This window comes from Podarcis liolepis (genome assembly GCF_965112155.1).
Source record: "Podarcis liolepis genome assembly, chromosome: 8".
Classification (NCBI taxonomy): Eukaryota; Metazoa; Chordata; class Lepidosauria; order Squamata; family Lacertidae; genus Podarcis; species Podarcis liolepis.
This window is the reverse complement of record NC_139560.1, coordinates 25,304,933-25,317,754: the sequence shown is the minus strand read 5'-3', so window position 1 is coordinate 25,317,754 and position 12,822 is coordinate 25,304,933.

The window sequence follows — 12,822 nt, the reverse complement described above, 5'->3', positions numbered from 1 at the left end:
GAGCTGGGACCGAACAACGGGAGCTCACCCCGTTGCGGGGATTTGAACTGCTGACCTTCTGATCGGCAAGTCCTAGGCTCAGTGGTTTAGACCACAGCGGCACCTATTTCCTCCACAGAGTTCCTGGGAAGAAGCATTGGTTGTTACAAACCACTTGGAGAATTTCAAGTGTCTAAGGGAGTAGGGGTCTCCTAACATCTCACAGCACCCTTAACAAACTACATTTCCCAGGATTCATTGGGGAACATCATGGCTGTTAAAGTGGTATAATAGCACTTTAAATGTATGGTGATATGGCCCTTAGACTGGAGATGTGGGTTTCAATTCCTGTTCAGCTACAAAGCTCACTGCTGTGATGAACTTTGGGTTTTCAAATTTCAGCAACGATCTGTGTGATGCCAAAATTCAGTGCCCCCGCCTCTCGCCCTCTGTTCTAAATCACTGTTGTGGTGCTCCCAGCAGCATCCTCTTGGCTCAGCACCCAGTACAGCTGAACTGGTTGTGCTCCACTAAATCTGCCTCTGCTCACTGGGTTAGGTAAAGGTAAAGGGACCCCTGACCATTAGGTCCAGTCATGGCCGACTCTGGGTTGTGGCGCTCATCTTGCTTTATTGGCCGAGGGAGCCGGCGGACAGCTTCCGGGTCATGTGGCCAGCATATCTAAGCCACTTCTGGCGAACCAGAGCTGCGCAAGGAAATGCCGTATACCTTCCCGACGGAGAGGTACCTATTTATCTACTTGCACTTTGACGTGCTTTCGAACTGCTAGGTTGGCAGGAGCAGGGACTGAGCAACGGGAGCTCACTCCGTCGTGGGTATTCGAACCACCGACCTTCTGATCGGCAAGTCCTAGGCTCTGTGGTTTAACCCACACTGCCACCCGCATCCCAACTCACTGGGTTACCTGGGTCTAAAATCTGTTTCTGTCTTTCTCTCCCTCTTAACCTCATCCAGGCTCAAGGGTTAAAAAGGACAGACCATACATGCTGTCTTCAGCTCCTTGGAAAAGGAAGAAGATAATAATAATATTTAATACAAGAATTAAAACAAAAGATAGCTGCAGAGAGAAGCAGCCAGGGATCGGAAAACATCCTAAGGAAGGGTTGTGGTCTGTATGGAAGGTTTCTTCATTTTAACCAGCTTTCCTCGAACGATTGCAAAGATCAGCGCTGTGAACTTTTCAAAGGTCATTTAGAGATTTTGTGGAGCTTATCTGTCAAAGGGCCCTTGGTTTTCAGCCCCAGCTTGTGTTTTTCATTTATTTCCACTTTTTGTTAGCATCCAAAGTGAAGATTTTATTAGACGCAAATGTAGTGAAGCGAGGATTAGCTATTTTTAATTTGCAACAGGAAATGCATAAAGTACAATTTTTACAACAAGCCAGAGGTGCATTCTGCAGGTATTAGTATCCAGGGAGAATCTTGCATACTCGTTTCTTTGTTAATACTTTTTATTGGAGGACATTTTCATAACTTCTAATTGAAGTGGAGACAGCAGGCTGTAGATGCTCTGCATCTGTAACTTGGGAAAATTTGCCACTTAGCACACTACAGCATATATGTGAATATTTAATAGCTTGTCCTAAATTAGTTGGCGCATGCAAACTTTTGTGTACAATTACTAGGATGAGGGAGACTCCATCTTGTACTCAATATACTTTAAAATCTGGTTCCTATTACAATTGCTACTCCATTTATTAAAGTTTACATGTCCAAACTGAGGCTGCGGAGTAAAAACAGAACAGGTCCCCCTATAAAATAGTAAGTGAGGCATTAGAGCACACGCCGCAGGAGTATTTAGATAATAAAATCATTTTAAAGAGTGTTGCATCCAGAGTAAGTAATCCGTCCTGCGTTTGAACAGTCTCAATTGAATTGCTATTGCTTGAGCACCTATCTGTTGGTAGAAATAACTTGGAACTCTTAGATCACCAGGAAAGGTTCTGTTATGTAGTGTAGTTTCACCCTGGGCCAACAGGGGGATACTGTATATAGTTTTCACTCAGGTCTGTAGATAGTTTTCACTCAGGTCCGCGGCAGTTATTTTAGGCGGGAACTCTGGGCTGTTGTGGTTACAATGTTGACAGCCGGCTGCCTATAAATACAGGCCGGCTGAGCTGTTCGCAATGAGTTTATTCCAGCTTACCATAATAAAGAGCTACTTGAAGAAATCGCTGTGCCGGCTGCTATGTCAACCCACGACTTAACACTGGCGACGAAGGTGGGATGGATGGACATCAGAGCACAGCCAGATGCGGCCAGCCTCTGAACTGAGCTGAATCACTGAGCTGAATCACAGAGCGAAATCACTGAGCGAAATCACTGGGCAGAACCAATTCAGAGCTGACTGTTCTGGCTAGAGCACTGTGTTCCATCCATCGCCCTTCACGCCGGCATCGGAATCATGGCTTCACTTGTGCCTCTACCGCCGTTTGCGCCAGCCTCTGAATCATGGGACTCCTACCTCGCTCGGTTCGACTGCTACCTCCAAGCCAACGAGCTGACAGAAGTATCACAGGAGCGGAAGCGGGGCCTATTCCTCAGCCTCTGTGGGCCTGAGGTGTTTGAGACGGCCCGAGCGTTGGTTGCGCCTGAAGCAGTCCAGGTAACACCATGGGACACGATCCAAGAGAAGCTCCGCAACCACTACGCACCAAAGCCGTCCAAGATTGCTGCCCGCCATGCGTTCTACCACCGGAACCAGGCAGAGGGGGAGTCAATCAACAACTACACCACCGCCCTGCGACAGGCTGCAATGCACTGCGAGTTCCGAGACTTAGACGATGCCCTGATGGATCGAATCGTCTGCGGGGTCCGGGACATCCATCTGCAACGGCGCCTCCTAGCCAAGCCAGACCTCACGCTACAGAAAGCCATTGAGGAGGCTGTGGCCTCAGAAGCTGCTGAACGCTCCGCCCAGGAGATCCGCAAGTCCAGCAGCCCGCGTCTTGCTAGGGAGCCAGTTCCGGTGCATCATGAAGAGGCCAGCAGTGAGGAGGCATCCTCCAGTGAAGACGATGACGTGCACCAGACAAAGCGGGAGCGCAGGAAGTTCCAACAGAAGTCCAAGGGCCAACCGGAATGTGCTGGCTGCGGAGGCAACCATTCCCGTGCCAAGTGTTGATTCAGAGACGCCATCTGTAGGAAGTGTTCCAGAAGGGGCCACATCGCTAAGGTCTGCCGATCGGCTCCGTCTGACACCCCCCCTTCATCGACTCGCAAGTCCAAGTCTTCACTCCAGTCTGCCAAGGAAAGTTGTTTCGCTCTCACCAACTGCCGCTGCCCGTCTGGAACCACGATTGGCCAAACCGACTCGCCTACGCGACGCAAGCTGAACGTCACGGTGCTCATTGAAGGAGCTCCATGTGACATGGAGATCGACACCGGGTCTGCCCTGTCCATCGTGTCATGGAGCACCATCAAAAGACTGGTACCCAGAGTGTCCAAAAGGCAACTCGACTCTCACCGCGTACACCTGAGAGACTACCAGGGAAACGACATTCCCGTGGTAGGCGTTGGCCGGTTCCGGATCGCCTTCAAGGATTTTTCGGGCCTGCTCCGGTTGGTGGTGGTCGAAGGTCAGCGGCCAAGCCTCCTAGGGCTAGACTGGTTTGATGCCCTCGGCCTGGAAGTCACCGGCATCAACTGCATCTCTAACGCAGAGACTGAGGGTCTGGTCAAAGACTTTGCCGAGGTTTTTGACGGCACCTTGGGCCAATATACAGGTACGCCCATCTCCTTTAGCCTTGATCCACAAGTCGCCCCCATCAAGCTAAAGCCACGCCGGGTTCCCTTTGCTCTCAAGGCTAAGGTGGACGAACAACTGGACAAACTGATCGCCCAAGGAGTTTTGGAGCCGGTTGACCACGCAAAGTGGGAAACCCCCATCGTCACGCCTGTCAAGCCAGATGGGTCGGTGAGAATCTGCGCTGACTACAAGTGCACGATCAACAAGGCACTTCAGCAGCACGCTTATCCGGTTCCTGTTGTCCAACACCTGCTGCATTCCCTGGGTGAGGGTAAGGTCTTCGCTAAGCTGGACCTTGCCCAAGCCTATCAACAACTGCCAGTCGATGATGCCACTGCTGAAGCCCAGACGATCGTCACCCACCGGGGGGCTTTCCGTTGCCGCCGGTTGCAGTTCGGGGTGAGTGTGGCTCCTGGCATCTTCCAAAGCCTTATGGAGCGTCTCCTGCAAGGGCTTCCGGGCGTGGTACCATATTTTGATGACGTCTTGGTGTCTGCAGACTCACACCAGCAGCTGTTCGAGCGCCTCCGTGCCGTGCTGACCAGGTTCCAGGAGGCCGGGCTCAAGGTAAAGAGGGAGAAGTGCCAGATCGCCGTTCCACAGGTGGAGTTCCTGGGCTATCTTATCGATGCCTCCGGTCTTCATCCAACCACATCCAAGATCCGCGCTATCCAGCAGGCCCCCACCCCAAAGAACAAAACGGAGTTGCAGGCATTCCTGGGGCTGCTGAACTTTTATAACATGTTCCTGCCCCACAAAGCCACAGTGGCTGAGCCTCTTCACCGACTCCTTAGCACTAAGACGCCTTGGGCCTGGGGTCATCGGGAGACGGCGGCCTTCAACGCGGTCAAGGCTCTCCTTTCTTCAGACAGTGTGCTGGTACAGTACAGTGAATCCAGGCCGCTGGTCCTTGCCTGCGACGCCTCACCTTTTGGCATCGGTGCTGTCCTTAGTCACCGTTTTCCAGATGGAAGAGAAGCACCGCTCGCCTACTTTTCCAGGACACTATCTCCGACGGAACGGAATTACAGCCAGCTCGACAAGGAGGCATTGGCACTTGTGGCTGGAGTGAAGAGGTTCCATGAATACCTCTATGGCAGGACTTTTGACCTCATCACTGACCACAAGCCACTCCTGGGCCTCCTCGCCGGTGATCGTCCAACTCCACCGGTCCTCTCACCACGCATGCTGCGATGGACTGTTTTCCTGGCTGCCTACCACTACCGGCTCATCCATCGCCCGGGGAAATCGATGGGCCATGCCGACGCCCTCAGCCGTTGCCCTCTTCCAGCATTTGTGGAAGATCCGGCTCCAGCTTCATCGCTCCTTCTGATTGAGGATCTTCCGGCAGCGCCTGTATCGGCTGCCACTGTGGCCTCCGCATCTGCCCAGGATCGCACCATCAGCCGGGTGCTCAACTGGGTGTGGAGGGGGTGGCCACAAGGGCCTTTTGCATCGGAGTTCCAGCCCTTCGCAACCAGACAACATGAACTCTCAGCTCATCGCGGCTGCCTGCTGTGGGGAGACCGCGTCGTGATTCCCCAGGGACTCCGTCAGCGCGTCCTGGAGGCTCTGCACGTTGGCCACCCGGGAATTGTCAAAATGAAGGCGTTGGCTCGGTGTTACGTCTGGTGGCCTAATATGGACGATGCCATCACTGCCTGGGTGTCCGCCTGTCAAGCGTGCCAGGAGTCGAGGCCTGCACCACCGGCAGCTAAGGGACACACCTGGGAGACGCCAAAGACACCCTGGTCGAGGGTGCACATCGATCTGGCTGGCCCCTTTCACGGCCGGACCTTTATGGTAGTGGTGGACGCCTATTCCAAATGGCTGGAGGTCGCCCTGATGCCCTCCACCACTACCGAAGCTGTCATCCGGGTGCTGCGAGGCCTGTTTGCAACGCATGGGTGTCCTGATGTCCTTGTCTCTGACAACGGACCGCAGTTCACGTCAGGCACGTTTGAGCGGTATCTTTTGGGACTGGGCATCCGCCATGCCCTAACGGCACCCTTTCATCCATCCAGCAACGGGCAAGCGGAAAGAATGGTGCGCTCGACAAAAGAGGCACTGGCGCGCCTGGACCGGGGAGACTGGCATGAGCGGATCGCCGAATACTTGTTCGTGCAACACATCACCCCTCATGCGGCCACAGGGAGGAGTCCTGCTGAACTGCTTATGGGCCGCCGCCTCAGGTCACCGCTCGACCGGCTACACCCAGACTTTGCCGTGGCTGAACCCCCAGGCTGTGCCAACGCACCACGGTCATTTGTCCCAGGAAACCAGGTCTTTGCCCGGAACTATGTGGGGGACATCCCTTGGGTGCCAGCCACAGTAGTGGGAGTCACTGGACCTCGCTCGTACCAGGTGGCACTCGAAGACGGACGCTTGTGGCGACGGCACATAGACCAGCTTAGGCGCAGGGTTGGGGACTTGGACACTACCGAGGTGCCCCCAACTGCGCTTGCGGCTCCAGAAGAGACACGTACAGATGGCGAGGCCCCACCTACACCTCCCTCGCAAGCTGCCAGCGTGGAGCCGAACCAAGCCGTTTCAGAACAGACTCAGACCACTCCACTTGCGGAGGCTCCACCCACAGCAGCGGATCCAGGGGAGTTGGTTCCAACGCCACCTAGGGTCGCACCACAGCCTCAGCGAGAACTGTGTGGCCCTCCGGACTTGGCTACCAGTCCCCGGCGGTCTGGCAGAGTTTCCAAGCGCCCAACTTATTTAAAGGACTATGTTGTTGGACAGGTATCACTATTGGTCTAAGTATGGGAAATGTAACCGATATGCTTTTGTGCTTAATTGAACCATTACGCGTAGTGCTGTATATAAGGAAACCATTACGATTGTAACTAACGCCTTATCTCGGTGGGGAGGGGTGTTATGTAGTGTAGTTTCACCCTGGGCCAACAGGGGGATACTGTATATAGTTTTCACTCAGGTCTGTAGATAGTTTTCACTCAGGTCCGCGGCAGTTATTTTAGGCGGGAACTCTGGGCTGTTGTGGTTACAATGTTGACAGCCGGCTGCCTATAAATACAGGCCGGCTGAGCTGTTCGCAATGAGTTTATTCCAGCTTACCATAATAAAGAGCTACTTGAAGAAATCGCTGTGCCGGCTGCTATGTCAACCCACGACTTAACAGGTTCATATATATTTTTTTAAAAAACCTAACATTATATATATTAAAAGAGCATTATAAAACAAAACATCCAATATACATGGTACCAACAATATAATTTCAAACAGAAATGTTCAAACAGAAATTCAACTTCTACAAGAGCTAAATTCTTGTTGTCTAAATTTTACTGCATGAGTTTACAAAAACGCTGCTAAAAGATCCAGGACAAAATGCCACATTTCAGAAATTCTCCCCAGACATCCATTCTGCCTTTGAAATCCCGGTAATGTCTAGGAAAATGTGGACATATAGCAGCCCTATTTTATCATGAACAATCCTATAATAATACAGAAAAATTTGTGTGGACGCATAATTGCTCCTAATGGTGTATACATGGGAATAGACTCGCCACTCCCGTACAGTTCCCCCTGGGACAGATGGTACATCATCAGACTCTGTTACTCCTAGGAGAATTAGCTCTGTGAACATTCAGGGCATGTGGCAGCAAGGAGCCCCTCTGTAACCTGAAGTGTCTGTAACCCGAGGTACAACTGTATTCTATGTTTCTTCTTAAGTGCATTATACCACTCTAAATATTGATTGTTTCTATCATCAGCAAAACTGGATTGCATTAACTTAAACATTTTTAAAATGCAATATTGGTTCCATATGATGTTCATAAAATACAGCTCTAGTGCCAATGGGATTAGGGGAGGAAGCTGTTTTTCACTTATACAAACGGTGAATGGAATACACAAGTAAAGAAATAAAATTATTCAGCATTAGCAAGTCTAGAAAAATTGAAAAGTCCACTGCATTGATACTAGATCTTAGCCCAAAGGCTGAGAAGTGACATGCAACAGTCCCCTCAATGTGGGCGCAACTCAGCTCCTCTGTTTCACAGCCAGAGTACCAAGGCTGAAAGACAGTGGCTTCTGGGAAGTGGTTAAAAGCTAATTCCTGTCCATCAAGCTGCTGTTAAAGGCACAAGAACAGATTTGGAGTTTTTTCCTCGTAAGATGGCAACGTTATCTACAAGTGAAGTGGTATTCCAAACCTGACATTTAAAGGAGACCGCTATTCATTCCAGGCTTGTCTTTTGATTTTGTAGGTTCTTCTAATAGTATCTCTTGTCCCAATTATCTGGATTATTTTCAGAAGGATATGACCTGGTAGAGACCGAGATGTTTTCTTTCCTATGTCCCACGACCACCGTACGTCACAGTTGTGCCCTTAAACATGAATCAGGACATGTAGGGTTAAATTCAGCCTCTTGGATGCTTTCACCAAAGAAAAAGTGTTGTCTTTTCAGGTTCAGAAATTGATGGTGAAAAGGAAACCTACCACATGCAGCAATCTAGGATATGATATGTTTCCCTTGAAAGATACTCCAAAACAGACATAAACCAGAGACAGACACTGAGCTATGTTCTGGAATGATTCCATTAAACTCAATGCACCTTACTCTCCAACGTGTCCCAATAAAGATTTATCAGTGAAGTAATGAGAAAAGTATCCAGATTTGGGTCACAGTAAGTACGCAGCCCTTCTAAAGCAAACTTTATTACCCAAGTCATTTTGAAGCTAAGGTAACAATGCTTGATAACCTGAGATTTGCTGCAACACTTCATAATGGATTTATTTATTGCACATTTATGTTTTAGCCTCAGATTAGCACTTTATAGCCAAGTGGGGATTTCAAAGTGGAGTTCCCACAACCAAGCTCAGCACTCAGGCTGCTACACTACACTGTTTACGGGCCAGGAAGTTGGGCACGCTTCTTTAGGGATCTCAAAAATGGCATCTGTTTGGTGGGTTTGATCATTTGGAAATGGGTTTAATCTTTATAACCAACGAAACGATTAAAAGCACTTTCCCCAAAATATAATTCCATTTGATTGGCACCGAAACCTGCTTATAAGTTAAATACGCTTTAGGGAAAAGATGTGGAGCCTTACAATTTATTTACAAGAGCATTGTAAGCAGGTTAAAACATTAGCAGGATTTTAACCACACCTGTAAACTAACGGAAAGTATGGATAATTTTGGAAGGATAAAACTTGGATCCTATTGATATGCAGTTGTTAATAATATCCTTAGGACCCATGGAAGGGGTGGGGGGAAGTCAGGAGAGTCAGAGTAATCTCTATATTTGGATTTTGAATTTTTTGTTGTTGTATGTTTACTTTAAAAAAAATATTTTTTTAAATAAATAAATATAAAATATAAGCTAAAGTTCCAAAGTTGACTTATTCTATTCAGTTCCATGAAACCACAGAGGGATACACGCAATATTCAACTTACGCAGGGGTTACATTCCGGGGATGGCACATAAAGCGAACATTGTGTATAGTCAAAACACATTGAGTGCAATGGCAGGTGGGATTGCCAAAGCTCCCCCCACCCCCAAAGCCCACCCCTTCTTTGCCCCCTTTTTATTTTTTGTTTTTGTTGAGTGTGAAAAGCTGAATGTGCACAAGTTAAATTGGCATAAGTTGTGAGTTGCCTGTATAACAAAAGAGAGCCTTAGATCAGAAAAAGGAAACATATGGTCTTCCAGCTATTCTCGGTCTTCAACTCCAAACCCAGCAGGGCCGATGGTCAGAGATGGACTGGGTTATAGGGCAACAACATCTGAAGGATAACGGGTTCCCACCCTTGCCTTAGATATGAGCATAGGGCTTGCTGATCAGAAGGTCGGCAATTCGAATCCCCGCAACAGGGGTGAGCTCCCTTTGTTCGGCCCCAGCTCCTGCCAACCTAGCAGTTTGAAAGTACATCATAGTGCAAGTAGATAAATAGGTACCGCTTCAGCGGGAAGGTAAACGGTGTTTCCGGGCGCTGCTCTGGTTTCGCCAGAAGCGGCTTAGTCATGCTGGCCACATGACCCGGAAACTGCCTGCAGACAAACGTCAGCTCCCTTGGCCAGTAAAGCGAGATGAGCGCCACAACCCCAGAGTCATTCGCGACTGGACTCAACTGTCAGGTGTCCTTTACCTTTTCTTTTCTTTTTTTACATTTCAAATACATCTGCCTTGAGAGAAGCATAACATAACACAAAAGCCTGAAGTCCAAATTTAAGGAAGAAAAGAACTTTGAAGCAGTCAGAATTCTGATGAAGAAGAATCAGTAAACATTTTGTCTCTCCCTGCGCCCCGCTTTGACCTGGTATTTTAATATCCAATTGCTGTCTCCCCCCCTCAATGGGATCTTCAAAATTTATTTAATTTCATCTTCTGGGGTGGAGGCATCTATTAGATTGTGAGCCCATGGGTGGGGACTGCCTCAGCATCACTCAAGCAAACTCACCCCTTCCAGTATCTGAAATGATTCCCTTGCTCCACAAATTATCTATAGGCAATTCTTTCAAGTGCCAAGTGGAGGGATGTGGTTCCAAATATGCTGCTTTCATCTTCTGGCAAAATTTCCACTTGTGTTCAGTCTTGATCTGAGGATTGCCTAAATCTTGCCAGGAACACATAGATTGTTAATGAACTAAGCTCTTCAACAGCTGCTCTAGGAATCGGCACATTTTCACAGAGGGCGGGGGGTGGATTCTGTATTTTCTTTCTGTCTAATGGCAGTATCAAATGAAACCAAGGGAATTTGGTCCAAAATAACTGAAATGTCCAATTCATCATTAAAGGCTTGCTCCGTGAAGATGTAGCTACTTCAGATCCTGTACATATTTACTCGGAAGTCAGACTTGCTTAGCTAAATGGGACTTACTCCGAGTATAGCACTGCAAGACAATCTATGCATGCTAAATCCAATCCAGGTGAGAATGGTCAGGATTACAGCCATGCATGTTTACTCAGAAGTCCAGAAGACCAAGGGTAGGGATGGGGGCGGAGTTCACCAAAGCTGGGCATCAAAGCACACTCCTCTAATTTAATCTGTGCGAATCTTGACTTGATCATAGGTCCACTTCAGAATCTGCAGTGCTAGTAATCTTTTTACCAGGCAATTCCAAGGCTTGCAACTCTGCCTCCATTCCTCTAAAAATAATTGTTTTTAACTTGTAACGTAGGCCATGCAGCCACCCACAGTCTGGAGCCTATGGGGGCAGCCATGTTTTATTTCCCTCAGAGAGCAACATTATCAAATCCCAACAGAACATTATCAAATCCCTACACTTCTAGGGAGGCTTGCTATGTGGTGACAAAGAGGCGCTCCAATGCTAACTACTCCAGGCTATGGCTTGCTGCAGGGGTTTTCAACCTGTGTGCCGTGGCATCCTGGGATGCCTTGAACGATAGTCAGGGGTGCTGTGGGCAACACTGGCCTCTGTCCCTCTTTCCCTCCCTCCCTCCTGATGCCCTCTTGCATCTCCCAAAGGCTTGCATAGCTGTTTGTTGCAGTCTCCCTGGCTACAAGCTCCCCAGGTGAATGGTGCCTCTGGGGCTGACCAGGGGGTGCTTCTCAGACCCCTGTGGGGCAGGGTGGGGAGGCACCTCTCTTTGGGTCAGGGGGGCAGCTCAGAGGCCAGGGCAGCCACCTGGAGGACTCCCAAGGAGAGGGGAGGAGAGAGGAGGCTGAGGGAACACCCCACAAAGGAAGGGGTTCAAAAAAGGGTGAGGCTGCCAGCTCTGCAGGCAAGGAGTGACATAACTGGGTTCCTGAGCCCCACAGGGGTGTCGCAGAAAGAACGTAGTTGGTCAAGGGAGCTGTGGACTCAAAAAGGTTGAAAACCTTTGGCTTGCTGCCTGACCTATTTTTAAATGTTTGAAAGAAATCTATATTTTATAGAGGTATGGAGGCAGCTCTGCAGGCCTTGGACCACCTCATAAATACTTTATCTTTTTTTTTAAAAAAATAGTTTGTTTCTGTGCAGATCTTTTAAGGAATTTTGGTTATATATGCATATGATGTTTATTCAAAATCCATTCCACACGCTTGAATGCTGCCCAGTTTTGCTTAAATCCAAGCCCAGTGGCAGCACATGGCATCCTCTGGCAACTGCTAGGGTGCCAGCTTTTTAAAATGCAGCTAGGTTTGGGAGCACCATTTTAATTTCCCATAGAATATTCCTGGGGTATCTTGGGAAAATAAAAATGGCAGCTCCCAGAGTGGCTGGGACAACCCACCCAGTTGGGTGGGCTATAAATAATAAAATTCTTATTATCCAGCACTGGTTCAGGGCACTGCCAGCAGATCTTCAAAGGGGGGACATAAGAATGATGAAACGAAAACCAAAATAAAAGCAACAGTAGCAAAAACAAAACCATCAGAGAAAACTATTTAACCATGCATTGAATACACCAGAAAACTCTTTCTTCCTCATGTGTTGCAATCAGGTAAAAGGGGAAAAGGTAAAGGACCCCTGGACAGTTAAGTCCAGTCAAAGGTGACTATGGGGTTGCAGTGCTCATCTCGCTTTCAGGCTGAGGAAGCCGGCGCTTGTCCACAGACAGCTTTCCGGGTCATGTGGCCAGCATGACTAAACCGCTTCCGGCGCAACGGAATACCGTGACATAAGCCAGAGTGCATGGAAATGCCATTTACTTTCCTGCCACAGCGGTACCTATTTATCTACTTGCACTTACATGCTTTTGAACTGCTAGGTTAGCAGGAGCTGAGATAGAGCAACAGGAATTCACTCCATCGTGGGGATTCGAACCGCCGACCTTCTGATCGGCAAGCCTAAGAGGCTCAGTGGTTTAGACCACAGTGCCACAAACATCCCTGGTGCAATCAAATGTATGTTAGTGGGTGCAAAATAACTGACCTGCATGTACAAGGCCCCTACACCTTATCACACGAGTGAGGAACCTCTGGCCCGCCAGATGTTCCTGGTCTCCAGCTCTCATCAGCCCCAGTCAGCATGGTCGATGGTCAGGGCTGACGGCAGTTGTAGCTCAGCAACATCTGGAGGGCCACAGGTTCTCTGCTCCTACACCCAGCAAAAAGAAATGGAACCTCTAGTAATGGCTATCAGTATATTCAGATGC